A 15572-nucleotide genomic window follows, 5' to 3' on the forward strand; every position below is an offset into this window, starting at 1 on the left:
GCATCATCGAAAAAATCCCTCCTTTTTGTCTAGTTTTGCGCTGCCCGCGGTTTTTGTAAAAGGGTCCTAAATAGCCGTATTTGTCAGCATTGTGACGTCAAAACGAGCACGGTGACCCCCACTTTTTATTACTTTTTTATCATCTTCTTGACTTGTTACATCAGTGTACCAAGTTTAAGCTAAAATCTATGTTAGGTTCTTTTACTATGGAATCACCTTAATGGGACAAAAAATCGAGTTTTCGATCGCAAAATTCGGACTTAGATAGTTGTTATCGGCATACAAACAAACTTTTGGAGATATAGCTGTAACGGTATTACACTAAATATTGTGGTATTCACCGTAATGTGGTCGCGTTATAAGCCTTCTTCTGACATATGCGTTTTTTTAACTGGAAGGAAGCAACTGAAGTCCACCCAGTGTTCAGTTACAGATGGCTTCATTTGTAACATGTAAGGTATCAACTTCCATGTTTCTCAGTAAATTACCGTTATTTATTAGAGGGTCTCAACGGGATTAACCAAAACGGCCAAAAATTAAGTCGATAGCCGTAAAAATTGAAAAATTTTAACTGTTAGCTGTAAATAGGGTATATATATAGATTTTTATAGATTTAGCCAGGGCTAAAAGCGAAGCTCCGGTTAATAATGCTTATAAACAAACAGGCAAACAAAAAATGGGTAATGCTAAATGGAGACGACCATGAAAATGGCTTCAGGAATAATATATCTAATTAGCAAAAAACAAATTGCACGTGCAGCACACTTTTTCTTCTAATAAGCAAAAAGCAAATTTGCACGTGCAGGACGCTTTTTTGTCCCTCCCTTGCCGTTGTTTTGCACGACTACAACGCTAGCTGTTTTGTACGACTAAAACGTCAAACGTTCTAGTTACACATTGTTTTTATGAAGGAATTGTCGTATGTGTTTACTGTACCCAATATTTTGTTTCCTGTGTTCATGTACGCTTTTATTTTTCACCGCCGCTCATTTTCACCTTGCTGGCCGCTAGTATTTCTCATTTTCTCACCGCCGCTTTGAATTTCCGTGCTCGTCTCGAGCTCCTTTGTTTTCAATAACTTTTCTGTTATCCACGTTAGTGTAAACATAAAAAATAACGGCGAAAAAGAAACGATTTTGTGTTGTTGCTTTTCTAAAAGTCCGGGCGGCCATGTAATTTTCTTCGAAATAAATTAAAACCTAACCTTGAATTGCATTTGGGTTGCCATACCTGTTGATTGAGTTATTTTATATTGGTATGCCCGTGGTGCGGACGGACGGTCGCTCGCTCGCTGGCTCGACCGTTGTACGTCACGTGATTACCAAATCTTCTCGGGTGGGCGGGGTGAAGGGGGGGGGGGGGGTCTGACAAGCACCCCCTGGAATGGAAATTCCAGGGGGTGGGGTTCTAAAGGAAAAGTGCCCTCCGTGGGGGGATATGTATATTTTTTGGAACTACATGGTTCAGCTAGTGTGTTTTTGATAACATGGGGACTGAGTTTACCTGTTCAGCGATTCTTCAGGAGTCGAACTCCGTGAAGATCATCTGCATTTTTGATGGTTGACGGCTTGGTAAAATATAACCTTTTTGGACGGTTGACGGTTAACCCCATACACACACTTCTCGTACCCAGAGTCCTAAGCGAGTGATCGCTAGCCCGCTGACCCTCCCATGAATTACTTCCCGGTAGACGTACGATATGCACGCTGGAAAAATCGAAGAAAAGCTGCCGCTTTACTTGAACAAGGGAGGAAATATCTTTTTGACCAAGAGATGATTAGGATTTCCGTCTTTCTTCCCGCAAGGTAGAAAGGAAAGAGCACATTTCTCGACCCTACATCGGCTCTGGCTACCTACATTTATGATTGATTCAGGTCAAGATGTACTTGTCTAGATACTGGTCTCTTTTTTATCGTTTTGCGTTGAAAGGCCTTGGCCCTTACAAACGTAAAATAAAAACATGGCCAGTATCTATGTCCATCTTGAATTTAGGGTAGATTTATATAAGGCGTAAAGTTTTTATTTGGTCATGACAAAGGATGCGTTACTCACTGGTGAAAGCCTGCGTCATCTTTGTTTCTTTATATGGCACCAAACAGTCACATGACTTCACCTTGTATCGACAATTTTCAACCAATGAGAAGGCGTGCTTGTGTTTTTCAAAGAAACAAAATACAAATCAAAATATCGCCCCAGTGATCAAAAATTTTCACAACAGCGGACGAGGTCGGACAGAATAAGTAATCGTTTCGAGGCTCTCAGGCATATTTTTAAGACTTTTCATGATCATGAGGCATACACAATTTTTTTAAGTGGACAGCGTATCGGAAGCCATATTGGAAGTGTCTCGTGAAATATTCAGTACATTTTGTGGATTGTTTCTTCTTTTAAACAACGCGATGTATAGGTGAGATTTTGGTCGGTTTTCAAGGTAGGTCAACAAGTATCTATTATTTTTTCGATTCACAGATATTTTTTCTTGATGGTCATATCAATTAACTTTTGTCATGTTGAATGTGGGGATGGTAGACAACCTACATGGACCTAGAAGTTTGGTAGACAATTTTTGAAATCCAAGGTCCAAAACACGCACGTTTTCCACTCCCGGGTTTCTCGCATAGCCGCAGTGTTATTACTTTTTTTCGCATTAGTACGAGCCTTTGCCTTTTGTCTTTTCAAGGCCAAAACAACTTTATTAGTCTTATGGATATTCACGTCCAACATCTCGCCTCACTTTGCCGAATTTGCGGGGATGAAATTGAAGATCATGAGCGCAAGGTAGAACCTTTTTGTTTCTGAAATTCACCAAATCTGGAAAGATTTAGTGTTGCTGGATTCTCTAGATGTTCATCCACAGTTAAAAAACAATCAAAGAAAGAAGGCAAATCTCAACTGTAAATGATGTATTTCGCTGTACTCACTGAACTTGCTCTGACTATCTGGGATAAAATTAAAACATTGCAGGACAGAAAGCAAAGAAAGCACCAGATGCGAGAAGTCAACACGAAACAACACACACACACACACACACACACAAAAAAAAAAAACAAGAAAAATTAATAAATTTGAACTACTTTTTATTCCTGTTATGATGACTGGTTCTTTAATTCTTGTCCTTTAGAAGTTAATAGGTAGTACCAATCCTGTTTTGTACGATCTCAACAAATTTTCACACTCTCGCTAAGGCTATTTTTACACGGGACCAGTTTGCTTCTATCAAAAATCTTGCAAGCCATGCCAGTGAAGCCACGACCTCTGCGATCGGTCCGGAATCAGTTCGAACACCCTAATGATTCCTTGCAATGAATAATGCTCTTATTCTCTCACATGAAATGTTTTCTGTGAAACCTAGACGAGTACTGTATTAAAGCTCATTTCTCCGGTCCGTCCGCTGTTATCACTGGGGCACAAAACACAAGCACGCCTTCTCATTGGTTGAAAAGTGTCGCGTGACCATGCAGTTGACCTTGTGCTGATTGCGTATCCTAAGCACAGTGGCGAATGTACATCGAACACTTATAGCAACTGCATGATGAAGAAAATCGTAACTCCTCTCGTTTCTGTAGTTGCATTAATAACCTCTCAGTCAGTGTTTGGGCCTGTGAAAGGTAAAAATTTAAGTCAGTGTGTACAGTTCAAGAGAAAGCGTTGTGTTTTGCTTAACGTGATCAGTGATCTGGAACTATTATAATAAGAAGTCTTGTCCTACTAGTTCAATGCCGAGTAAACGCTATTCATATCATGAATTACAAGGCAGTTCTGGGATGGATGGGGAAATACGATCGATCGATATATATTTGACCTTCCCCAGGGCAGAGTAAACGCAATTCATATCATGAATTACACGGTGAGTTCTGGGCTGGCCATGCTGGGTGGGAAAATACGATGGATCGATATTAGTTAGGATGCATTGCCATGTTTCACCTTCCTAATTATTAAACCCTAGCAGAATTGTTCATTAAACATACAATATGCCGGCACATTAGGTAAGCAAATAGAAATCTATTTCAAAATTTCAATCCGCCCTTTCATTCAGGCTAGCTGTACACCATTGTAATTTTATTAACGGCCAACAACAATAATGGAAATTAAGTTCCATTTGCTTGAAATTTAATTTGCTTGTTTGCAGGTACAGGGTATCGTCCCATAACGTCAGACGCACCAGATCAAAATATCACCAATGAAAATCTAAAAACAGGTACTCTAAAGAAAGTCACAGTGTATGATCACTGAAATATGTTTTTTAAATATACTTTTTAATTTAATTTGTGAGCGAAAGTCAAACATAATGACATTGTTGTTGTCCAATTTCATTAAAACATTAAAGATTTATTTGAGATAGTGCTTCAACTTTAAATTGATAAGGGAACAATTTAATGTATGTGATAATTTTGTATACATTCTCCAAGGCAGTAATTACTGGTCTCAAATCACATGCAAACAAAAAATTACAATCTGATAAAAATGACAAAGTTGCAAGATTAATTTTTGATTTGAGGCTGTTTCATTTATATATGCCCATATTGGTGTAACCTATTGAAGCCAAAAGCATTGTACATTTATATACCCTGTATATGTATTTGTGAATGTGCAAACTGAGTGATTTTCTGAATAATGTTAACTTAATATTATTATATCATTTTTGCTAAAATGTGAGCCACTGGGGGCCTAATCCAATTGCAATGTCTGTTACAGAATTAAAATACTCATTTTAAAAAGGGTATGAAGAGGAAGAAAAAAAGATTTTTAGTGTTCAGCAACAGTATGCAAATAATATTGTTTCACTAATACTTGCCATTTTCACTTCATTTGTGAACAGTATTCCTACACCAAACTTCCAAGTTGGTGCTGCCAAGGGAAAGGGAGCTCGATATGGCTCTTTATGTAGCCAATAGGAAGATCAAGACACTGGACAAAGGCAACATTTCCAGAAATGTACATGCAAGTGAAAGCCAATGGGAAATCATTGAGCTCCAGAAAATTATACAAATGAGTATAATAAATGAAACCCAATTTGAAATTATATTTTATGGGTCTGGTATTGTTCAAGGCCGAGATTATCACATGCACATCGAATACTACAAAAATAACATGTTAGCACCAGATATACAGCCCTGGCCATTCATAGTCAGGTTTGCAGGTACGTACAGGTGTCTGTTATTTCATTGGACTTGAAGAATTGAATTTAACTTTTAATTATCTAGCTCTTAAAAAATTTGTCCATTCAGTTCCTTATATAATAAGCAGTAAGCTGACTGATTACTGTTTCATAAATTAGTTCATTGATTCCAGATTGCTCCAGGATTAATAAATTTCTCAGCATGCAGCTAGGTTCTAATGCGGTATCGAAAATGAGTTGATATGGTTATATTGTTTAAAATTAACCCATGCAGTTATTGTAAGTCATGCAGTGTCTAAAAAAAGAAAAAGTCACACAGTGTGGCAAAAGGCCATTCTGAAACCAGTGTTTTTTAAATTTTAAGATGAAAAGTATACCATTTGACCTTTACATGTATTTTGGGTACAAAATCATTACAAATAGTTTGGTTAAAAATTTGATCTTCTACATGTAAGAATTTGGATGAAGAATCAGTTTTTTCGCAGTTTGGAACATTTTAATTATATAAATACAATATGGTATTCTTGATCTGAAAGTATGCAGCATTATCATCCCTTTAATACTCCTTGTATTCATGTATATATGGTACATATTAAAAATGAAAAATGGTAAATACTGACAAAACGTTTAAAAAAGGGAAAAGAAGAAAACAAAAATTAACAAATTAATTTTCTGGAAAAAAAATTTCTTGGCCCTGTTAGCCTCAATGAACAGACTTTTTTTAGATCTGCCATGCACTGAGCTCATAAATTAGAATTCTGTTGTTATCCTCTTTCAAAATTTCATGACATTAATACTCTGTTTGTAAACTGTCCATACCTGCCAACTCCTGGAGTACAAAAATCTGGAGACGTCTAGAAAAAATGTCTTTTTCAACAATGTCTGAATACTCTCTGAAAACACGCGAAGGCCTTCCGAATGTTCCTGACGTCAATAACAGCATGCGAAAACCGCACCAACTTTCTACCATGTATATATTGTGCAATTTGATTGGTTGATTTCTGACCAATTACGACACTCGTTAAATATATATCAGTTTGATTGCTATGTAGTCCATTTTCCATGAGAACAACTCAAATAAGAGCACTTGTGAATTCCACTTCTTGTTTTATTTTTCCTTTTTGACATCTCGAAAATAACGAAATTAATGAAAAAAAATTTTGAAAAAGGCCACAGTATCGTAGGTATTTCCTGGGAGATTGGTGCTCTAACCGGAAAGACCGGGAGATTTGATGAAAAACTTGAAGACTCCAGGGAAAACCGGGAGAGTTGGCAGGTATGATCCGTCAGTCTACACCAGTGTGGTGTTATTTACAATCAGTGACTTTGAAATGTTTATTCAGCACTATCCGGATTACCGTAAGTTCTCACAATTTTAAACCCCAGAATTACAGGGGAAAATATTTGTTAAATTTAAATAATTATAGTTATATAGGAATCTGCCTGCATGTCATATCCAGAATCAGATTATCTAGTTTATAATGTACATTCTAATGATAATGTTGTTCAAATTTGTGTTTAACTTTTAATTATATTCACAGAAGAAAATGTTACATCTATAAAACCTACTGAAAATGAACTGCAGCCAACCATGGCCGTTAATTATTCTTTAACAGGCAAGTATAAACTTTTCCCATTAAGCTCTGGCTTTGCTTGAGTCTTCTACCACTTAACAATGCTGTTATCAAATGATAGGCCAGCTTTTATATATCTTGTCCTAGTCCAGCCAGCTGTCCCAATGTTTCCTAATCCATTTAAATAATAATATGTACACAGCTTACCATTGGGGCATAGATTACGCACCAATAAAACAATTTTGTTCTAGTTTTTAATTTATCCATAGTTAATATTTTTCTGCTTTTGTACATTGGATAAGCATTGTAAAAGAGGATTAGAGAATTTATCAAAATTTGAAATTATGAGAGTATTTAACCTGCTGCCATAATGAGATTATTTAAACATCAGATAAAATAATTACAAATATATTATTCATAATTATGATGTCATTCTTCAGGTAATACCACTGCCAAACCAACTGAAAAGGAAATGCAAAGTCTGCCTTTTTCACCAAGCAAGGGTATGTAAATACATTCCTTTAACACAAACTCCTATTAGTTACTTGGGATATTACTTTAAAAATGAGAAATGCAAAGTCCTGAAGAGTTAAAGCCTGTGTCAGTTGCTCTTGAGTTAATTATTGGAGAGCCTGGTCATATAGAGTACATTGTAGGTTCATTCTGAGGGGATTGGGGGGTAGGGGATACTCCCTATAAAGGCCTATTCGGAAAGGCTCCAACCAACAGGATTAACTTTAATTTTTCAGGCGTCAAAGTATATGAAAGGGTAGGAATTTCAACAACCTCGTTTTCAGGGTTCTCTCCTACCCATCACTACGGAGTGAGAGAAAGAGAGACCCTGGTTGGGTCTGGTCATGTGGCTCCAGAACAAAAAAAATTCTGAGGGAGGAGTCCTTTGTCTCTCAATCTTTTTGTTTCATTCACGCAATGATTACAAGGGTCCAAGATAAAGCAAGATAGATTTGCTAACCCTATAACTATATAACTGAAACCATGGGAAATTTCTGCCTAAACAAGGGGAATGCCACTAGATAAAGAAGTTTACATTATCTTTTGCCTGACACCGGTTGCTGGCAATCAAGCCGAATCAGTATACTGCAAAACCTACAACATTAGCAGTCTTAGCTTAGTGCTTCAGGAACAGGGAATTCATATCACATTTAATTTGCTGAACCGTCAATATTTTAGATCTAGGGACTTTACGGAAAGCTATAGTCTGAAACAAAATGTCAGCTTTCTCCACCCCCTAACCTTTGTTATGATGGGTAGATAGAAAAACGTATCGCTTTTAATTTAGTGATGATAGAGAAATACAGTATAGTGCTTACAAACAACTCAAAAGATGACCACAACGTCCAACTCGACGGATGACAACAGGAAATCATGTAGTATAAACAGAGACAAAATCGACAACATAACCTTCCAACAGGGGCAACCAACGTCAAATTTTGGAAAATATCTGTTTGGAAGACGATTTGAGATCTAGAATTTTCGGAACATTTGTTGTAAAATTTCTTGCTTGCCGCTCCCCCCCTCCCCCCCCCTAGGATTTTCAAACATCTAAAAAAATGGTATATTAATTGCCCATTTTTAACGGATTTTTACCCTAAAAGGGTCACCTAAAATTTTGGGGAGCCTTATTTCTGGCTAAAATTTTCGAAAAGGTAAGTTTTGATCCCTATAATTTTCGGATCACTAGACTTTCAGCCAAGAAATCCAAACAGATGAAAAATTTTAGGGGATAAAAATATGCCTATGTCTACCATTTAAATACTAAAATATGTTCAATAATGCAATGTTTAAGTGGTTTTGAACTATATTCTCGTTGGATTATGCCCCTGTATCCAAGCGAAAGGCTTTCTTGTACGTGGTCCATATGAAAACTTTATTTAAAAAGCCATGCAGCCTGATGCAGCCCAGTGAGCATTACCTAAGCCACCAGAAAAATAGAAAAGGAACCAGTCAGTATAAAATATGGACTGCGGACTGCGGACCACAGACTGCGGACTAGGTGCTGAAATTTGAAATGAATCTTTGTTTCTGAATCTCAAAACAAAAACTTAGTCAATAAAGTGACTACCGTACATATATCTCTCCCTCGTATAAGCCCCTGACAGGTTTTAGGCCCATCAACCTCTAAAAAATGGCTGTAATTTAATGACGGAAAGGAATTAGCAATTTCTCATGAGTGTTGTAATAAATATAGTGCACAAGATTATAATAACATGCAAGAAAGTTGAACTAATGGAGACAATGATCTTTTAATCAGAGTTACCTGCAGTTTTTGTTGAATGTGCAAAACCCAATTGCATGTATGTTCAATGTTTTCTTTCAGGCCTCGTACACACAAAGCCTGAAAAATCTCCATCATCAAACAAGCTTATTTTAGTGTTGGCTTTATCGGGTTCCATTTTAGTAGCATTTATGGTTCTATCTATTTATCTGCTATCTTGGCATCATAAAAACAAGAAAAGGTCAAGAATAGATGTAGATGCGAGTGGAACTGAAGGAGGGGGGTTTGAGTTACAAGATTATTAAGTGGCGGATCCAAGCGTGGAGGTAAGAAGGGGGGGAGGGGGAGGGATATTACAGCCCACTATAGCATTTTACTAAGAGATGTAGCATAATAATTTTACTCCCCCCATGAGCAATGACATTTGGTGGCATTGAGCACACAATTTTATTTTTTCTCTAAGTAAAGCTGTCATCTGCTGGCATAAAGTTGGAATTCCCCAAAGGTGAAATTAGTGGTGATGTGACCTGGCTGGGTACAGGGCAATTCGGATGGTCCATTGGTACCAATGGTTTGATTGGTACCAATCAAAAATGATGTCATTCCAATGGTTCTGTTGGTGAATATGCATCTCATTAAGGGGACTTACATTATTTTCTCATGTGACCTGGCTTGATACAGGGCAATTCCGATGGTCCATTGGTGCCAATGGTACGATTGGCACCAATAGAATAGCATGTCATTCCAATGGTTCCATTGGTGAATATGCATCTCATTAAGGGACTTGCATTATTTTCCATGTGATCTAACTGGGTACAGGGCAATTCCGATGGTCCATTGATACCAATGGTGCAATTGGTACCAATAGAAAAGGCCATCATTCCAATGGTTCTATTGGTTAATATGCATCTCATTGAGGGTACTTAGATTATTTTTTTATGTGATCTCGCTGGGTACAGGGCAATTCTGATGGTCCATTGGTACCAATGGTATGATTGGAAAATAGAAAACCATATTCTTGCATAACGCAAGCCGAACTAGGTGGAGGCATGCAACGGATGCGTCCGCACCTCCAAAGGTCCGCAAATCCATCCCAACGTTTTATTTTAAGCCTGCGAACTGTTTAACTGAAAATTCTTGATAGGAAGTCCTGTATTATTTAGTCTCGCGATACTTGACACATCCTCTATAATCTATCTTCTATCATGGATCCATGCCTCCATATATCTTCTTCTACCTTATCTTAAAATGAATTTTTTTTCGGTACAGATACATGTTTATAACGACATATTGGGTAACTATGACTGTGCGTGATACCCAGATCAGATCCAGGCAGAATTTGTTCTCGGGACCAAGCGCTTCCTTCGATCATTTTCGAAAGTTGCGCGCTATTGCAATTTGAATCGCCTGCATGGTCATTGGCTGAAATATCCGGGTAAAAATTTCACTGTGAAAACAGATGTCCTAGTTTTGTAAAAAAAAAACGTAGAAAGAATGTTCAGCTAGTAATTTGGCGTAGTGAAAACAGCAGCAGTTGTAATACACTTTGATCACGTTCAAAACAGGAAATCGTCACTTTTTAAAATTTAGCGAGGGCGGCGGAAATGCATTTGTCCCTTTCGCAGTCGGAAGACTGAATTGTAGGATACCTTACAATTCAAGCTGTGATAAATATACAAATACGCAACATTGATTGACAAGATTAATATTTAACACTAACAAAATTTGAGAAACGTTCAGTCCTTGTGGCCATGCATTGCGCCTACTAGAACTAGCTGATCTTAGGCACACACTGGTAGATATAGGTACCACTCTGTTGTGTATTAGTGGGTATAACGGGTTACCTGGCCGAACCTTACTTATAAATTTAATACACGAGACTGTCCGACGGTCAGAAAGAGTGGATAATTCAGCTTTGTCAAGTGCTGTTTCATACGAAATACCAGGCCAAATGATGTAAAGGACCCTTTTTTTGCACGTTCTCAAGAAAGCAAGCAAGATACTTAGGCAAACCAGCAAAGACAGCGGAGGCGTACTCTAGTATAGAGCGAATTAGCGCGCAGTACATATGAACAATATCAGCCGACGGAACTTTGCACTTCTTGAGTTGTCTCAGTACATAAAGCCGTCTGTTGGCCTTCTTCACTATGTAGTCGCGGTGCACTGCGTAAGTCAGGTCCTCAGAAAGATGGACACCGAGGAGCTTAAATGTAGAGACCTGTTCAATATCGGACCCACCAATCGCGATTGGGCGCGGAACGCAACTATTGTAGTGAAGAAAGTCAAAGTCACGCCCACACGTGTGACCTGAGCCCTCCCTTGCAAAAAAGATGCGACCCACCTAAGCAAGCTCCAGTGGAGATTGTACTTTGTTGAAAGCTTCTCCATTAATATAAAGGGATCACTAAGGTCAAAACCTTTTTTAAAATCAACAAAAAATAACCTTAGCTGGCAACCGCCCCTGTCCAGGGCTTCTAAAGCCAGGTGTAAAAGATAAACGAGGGCCTGCTCGGTCGATTTACCAGCTACCGCGAATTGGTTTCTATCGAGGTTGCCTACAATAGATGGATATACTCTAGCTAATGTGAAGCCCTCCAGCACTTTAGCGAGCTGGCATGTGAGAGAGATTGACCTCACATCGTCCTCGATGCACTTGGGAGGGTCACCTTGGGGAGGGTGTGGACTATCGCGCTCTTGAGGAGAGGAGGAATGAAGCCGTCACGAAGCGTTGAGTTGTAAAGATCGGCAACAACTGACACAAGTTTAAAGGCGAAATCATGTAGTTTTGAACTGCATTCTATTCGTTATCGTGCTTGATTCCGTGTTTTTAAAGTGCAGACAGGTTTTGAGTTTTGGGTGCTTCATTTTCGAGATCTGGGTGCTTCGTGCTTCGGTCTTCGTTTTCGAAACTACCGATTGCATAGATGGCTTATAGAACGAAGAATACACATGGCATGTTTGTATTTCGACCTCGCTATATTATAACCATTAGCAATTACTATTAGCGCTAGTTCGACCTCGCTTTGTAACTATTAGCGAATTTCTACTTTGTGTGAGAGCGAAATTGTTTTGCGTGGTGGGCATATAGAAAGAGGAACATTCAGAATAACTATTAGTGCGTTTCTACTTTGTGTGAGAGGGAAAATTTTTTGTGTGGTTAGCTTATAGAACGAGAAATATTCATAATAACTATTAGCGCGTTTCTACTTTGTGTGAGAGCAAAAATGTTTTGTGTGGTTAGCTTAAAGAACGAGGAATATTCAATATGACTATGAGTGCGTTTCTACTTTGTGTGAAAGCGAAAATGCTTCGTGTGGTTAGCTTATAGAACGAGGAATATTCATAATAACTATTAGCGCGTTTCTACCTTGTGTGAGAGCGAAATTGTTTTGCATAGATGGGCTATAGATCGAGGAACATTCATAATAAGTATTAGTGCGTTTTTACTTGGTGTAAAAGCGAACTTGTTTTGCATAGATGGCTTATAGAACGAAGAATACACATGGCATGTTTGTATTTCGACCTCGCTTTATTCACCAATAGAACCATTGGAATGACATCATTTTCTATTGGTACCAATCGAACCATTGGTACCAATGGACCATCGGAATTGCCCTGTACCCAGCCAGACCACATGGGAAATCTAAGTTCCCTTAATGAGATGCATATTCACCAACAGAACTATGGAATGACGTGCTTTTCTATTGGTACCAATCGTACCATTGGTACCAATGGACCATTGGAATTGCCCTGTACCCAGCCAGGTCACATGGGAAAATAATCTAAGTCCCCTCAATGAGATGCATATTCACCAATAGAACCATTGGTCAGGAATGACATCATTTTCTATTGGTACGAATCGTACCATTGGTACCAATGGACCATCGGTTTGACGAATCATATCTGTTTGTGTATATTGGACATGTGTTTTCAGAAACGGATTTTGCGTTTTTTAGGGCAAATCCAAAACGGATCATGAACCCATAAAATCCACAGCCTGGGAGGATTTTTCGGATCAAATCCAAATCTGGATTTTTGACATTCACAATCTGAGCGGTTTTTTTGGGAAAGGATTTGAAAAAAGTACTTTTTACAAGCGGTTTTCCTAATAAAAATGGTGCACAACAGATGCTGTATGACATTCTAACTGAACCTATGTTGGTTAGGTGCCTTGTTTTTGAGCCATTAGGTACATTTCATTCCATGTTTGTCATCTATATGCATTCGTAGACTGCTTCTAAACCCTTACCTGTCATGTTTTTTGTACGTATGTAGTGTCCACTTACGCCGGTTTATTTTCCAAGTAATTAAAAAAAAAATTCATTGGCTTCAGTTTTAAATTTTTATAATTTTACTATCCTAAGTGTATACTATTCGAGAAACGATTGTGTTTCAAACCGAAATATATACATTTTATATATTAATACGAACGTAGTTTATGTTGCGTTTCTTTCTTGCCTTCGGCGCGAGGATCAGTTTGTTGTTTTTTCCTCTATTTTTCTCATCACGAGGAGCACGAAGACATCCCATTCTCATGGTAAATGATCCTTTCGGATCTTCCGTTTTTTTTCGGTAGTGATCGAAGAAGCCATATGATCTTAGATCACGAATCCGTTTTTGGATTTTCCCAAAAAAACGCAGCCTACGTGTACATGTAATCTCGTTTTGTGTTTTTAAGTAACTGGCATATCTGCTGTTAGACTGTACACAAAGTTCATGCCACTTTAGACGGTTAATTCAGTAACCTGCAAATAAACTCAACAACTTTTTCACGATTTTTACAACAGATTAATTCATAGAATAAGAAAACAGCCTACATTTCGTGACACCACCACTAGTTTCTCCGTGAAAAGACTTGTGAGGAACGCCATATATTCCATACTGATGACTTGTCACTACCCAGATCTGGGTAGTGCTTCTGATTGGTCGTACTGAGAGGGAAATTTGCTTCAGCCAATCAGAAGCACTATACCCAGATCTAGGTAGTGACAAGTCATCGGTATGGAATTTCTGCGCTCGTTCCTCAGACGTAATACCGCAGGGAAACCAAATCAACATAACCAGACGTGGTTGCGTCGCGAAATGTTGGCTGTAATAAATAGTTCACCTTTTATAATTAATAAGTTAATCTAAAATGCAAAATTGCACGCACCTTTGTCATCGGTACCAACGGTGTATATATGTTGCTTATCTTTCAGGCCTGCAGGCAAGAAAAGCTCGACAGTTACCGCTGGAAATTGTTGTTGGAGCGGTGATTTTAGTTGCAATGGTAATGTGGTTGTAATTTTTGGATCCATTGCCCTGGTTTAGGTACTCGGAGAGGAGAGTTGCATTTAAAAATTGACGGTGAATTTTTTTTAACTAGCTGAGCAAATGTGAAGGTCGTGACTTTTCTCTCTAGATGGGTTAATTTATCAGATTTTGTTCCATTGCAAGTGAGAACAGTCCTCAGCTTTCCAATGAAATTATGAATTTAGCTGATATTTTATATGTACATGTGTTTATTAGCGTGTTATGTAGTAACTTGGAGTTTGCTAAAACTCGACGTGCAAATTAATGTCAACAGTATACTCAAGGAGTGTCGACGAGCGTATAAAGTACTCTTTATTTTGAAAGTCTACGTCTTTTTTGAAGCCTTTGGAGCCTGTTGATTTGACATGGTTCAAGTTACACCTTAAAAAAACAAACAAACAAACAAAAGTAAACGCCAACTCGGGGTCAGCGGAGTCGGTTATGGTTAAAAGTATACTGAAACGACAGGAAAATCAAAGAAAAGAATGGAACTCGACCCGAGACGCGTTTTACCGTCACCAAAACAAAACAAAACAAAAGAAAGCGGAAACAAACAAAAAAAAAACAAAACAAAACACTAGCATAAAGTACATGATTTCACTAGGCAATTTTTCTTGCATGCAACTTGTCTAGTTATTTTTGCTACCTTTGAGAAGTCTGCAGAAATAATTTTTAAAAATGAATAGAGAAAAAGCTCATTCAGTAAACCAAAAATAAACGCAAAAAATTCAACAATTTACCGAAGTGTATTTTGTTCTGAGTTTTTACCTACTTTGGGACTTCATCAGGAGGAAGAAAACTTTCTTTACCAAAATTAGATCCTCCCCCACGCTCCCTTCGAATTCAATGACCTTACCTCGTAGGGGTAAAGATGTTTCCTTATTAATAGTGCCCTGTAATCGGGCTTTATTAATATTATTTGTTTTATTTATCTTTTTGTTTATATTTTTATGTTGTTAACGTTATTGCGTGCACTTCAAAGTTAAAACAGTTGACAGACTTTGACCAAGAAATGTATTTGTAGATGACTGTGATTAGTCATTAAAAATTGTACTTAAGGGGGTGATACCAGTTTCTGGCTTTTGACAATTTATTTTCCCAAGGAACTTTGAAAGGACCGTACAAAAAACTGGCAAAGGCAATAGCAGCAGTACAGTAAAACCCCGCGACTAAGAACCTGGATTTTAAGAACCTTTTAGGCAAAAAATTTGCCAGTTAAGCCCCCTCTATATAAGAACCTGTTTAGCCTAAAATTTGAAACAGGTTCTTAATTTCTAAAATCCATGAAAAAAATTCTGTGCACCTGGGCAGATATTGGTTAAGTCGACATTCAGAATCATCTTTGCAGTAC

At 37.9% G+C, this 15572-nt stretch overlaps 1 long non-coding RNA gene across 1 annotated transcript; it reads left to right on the forward strand.

The window, feature by feature from the left end:
* Positions 1 to 8961: 8961 nt before the first annotated feature.
* LOC140936849 (uncharacterized) lies at positions 8962 to 14935 on the forward strand. Its single transcript, XR_012165417.1, has 2 exons — positions 8962 to 9255; positions 14128 to 14935. It is a non-coding gene; the product is annotated as an uncharacterized lncRNA (long non-coding RNA).
* The last annotated feature ends 637 nt before the right edge of the window (positions 14936 to 15572 follow it).

Source organism: Porites lutea, chromosome 5 (assembly GCF_958299795.1).
Source record: "Porites lutea chromosome 5, jaPorLute2.1, whole genome shotgun sequence".
NCBI classification, from domain to species: Eukaryota; Metazoa; Cnidaria; class Anthozoa; order Scleractinia; family Poritidae; genus Porites; species Porites lutea.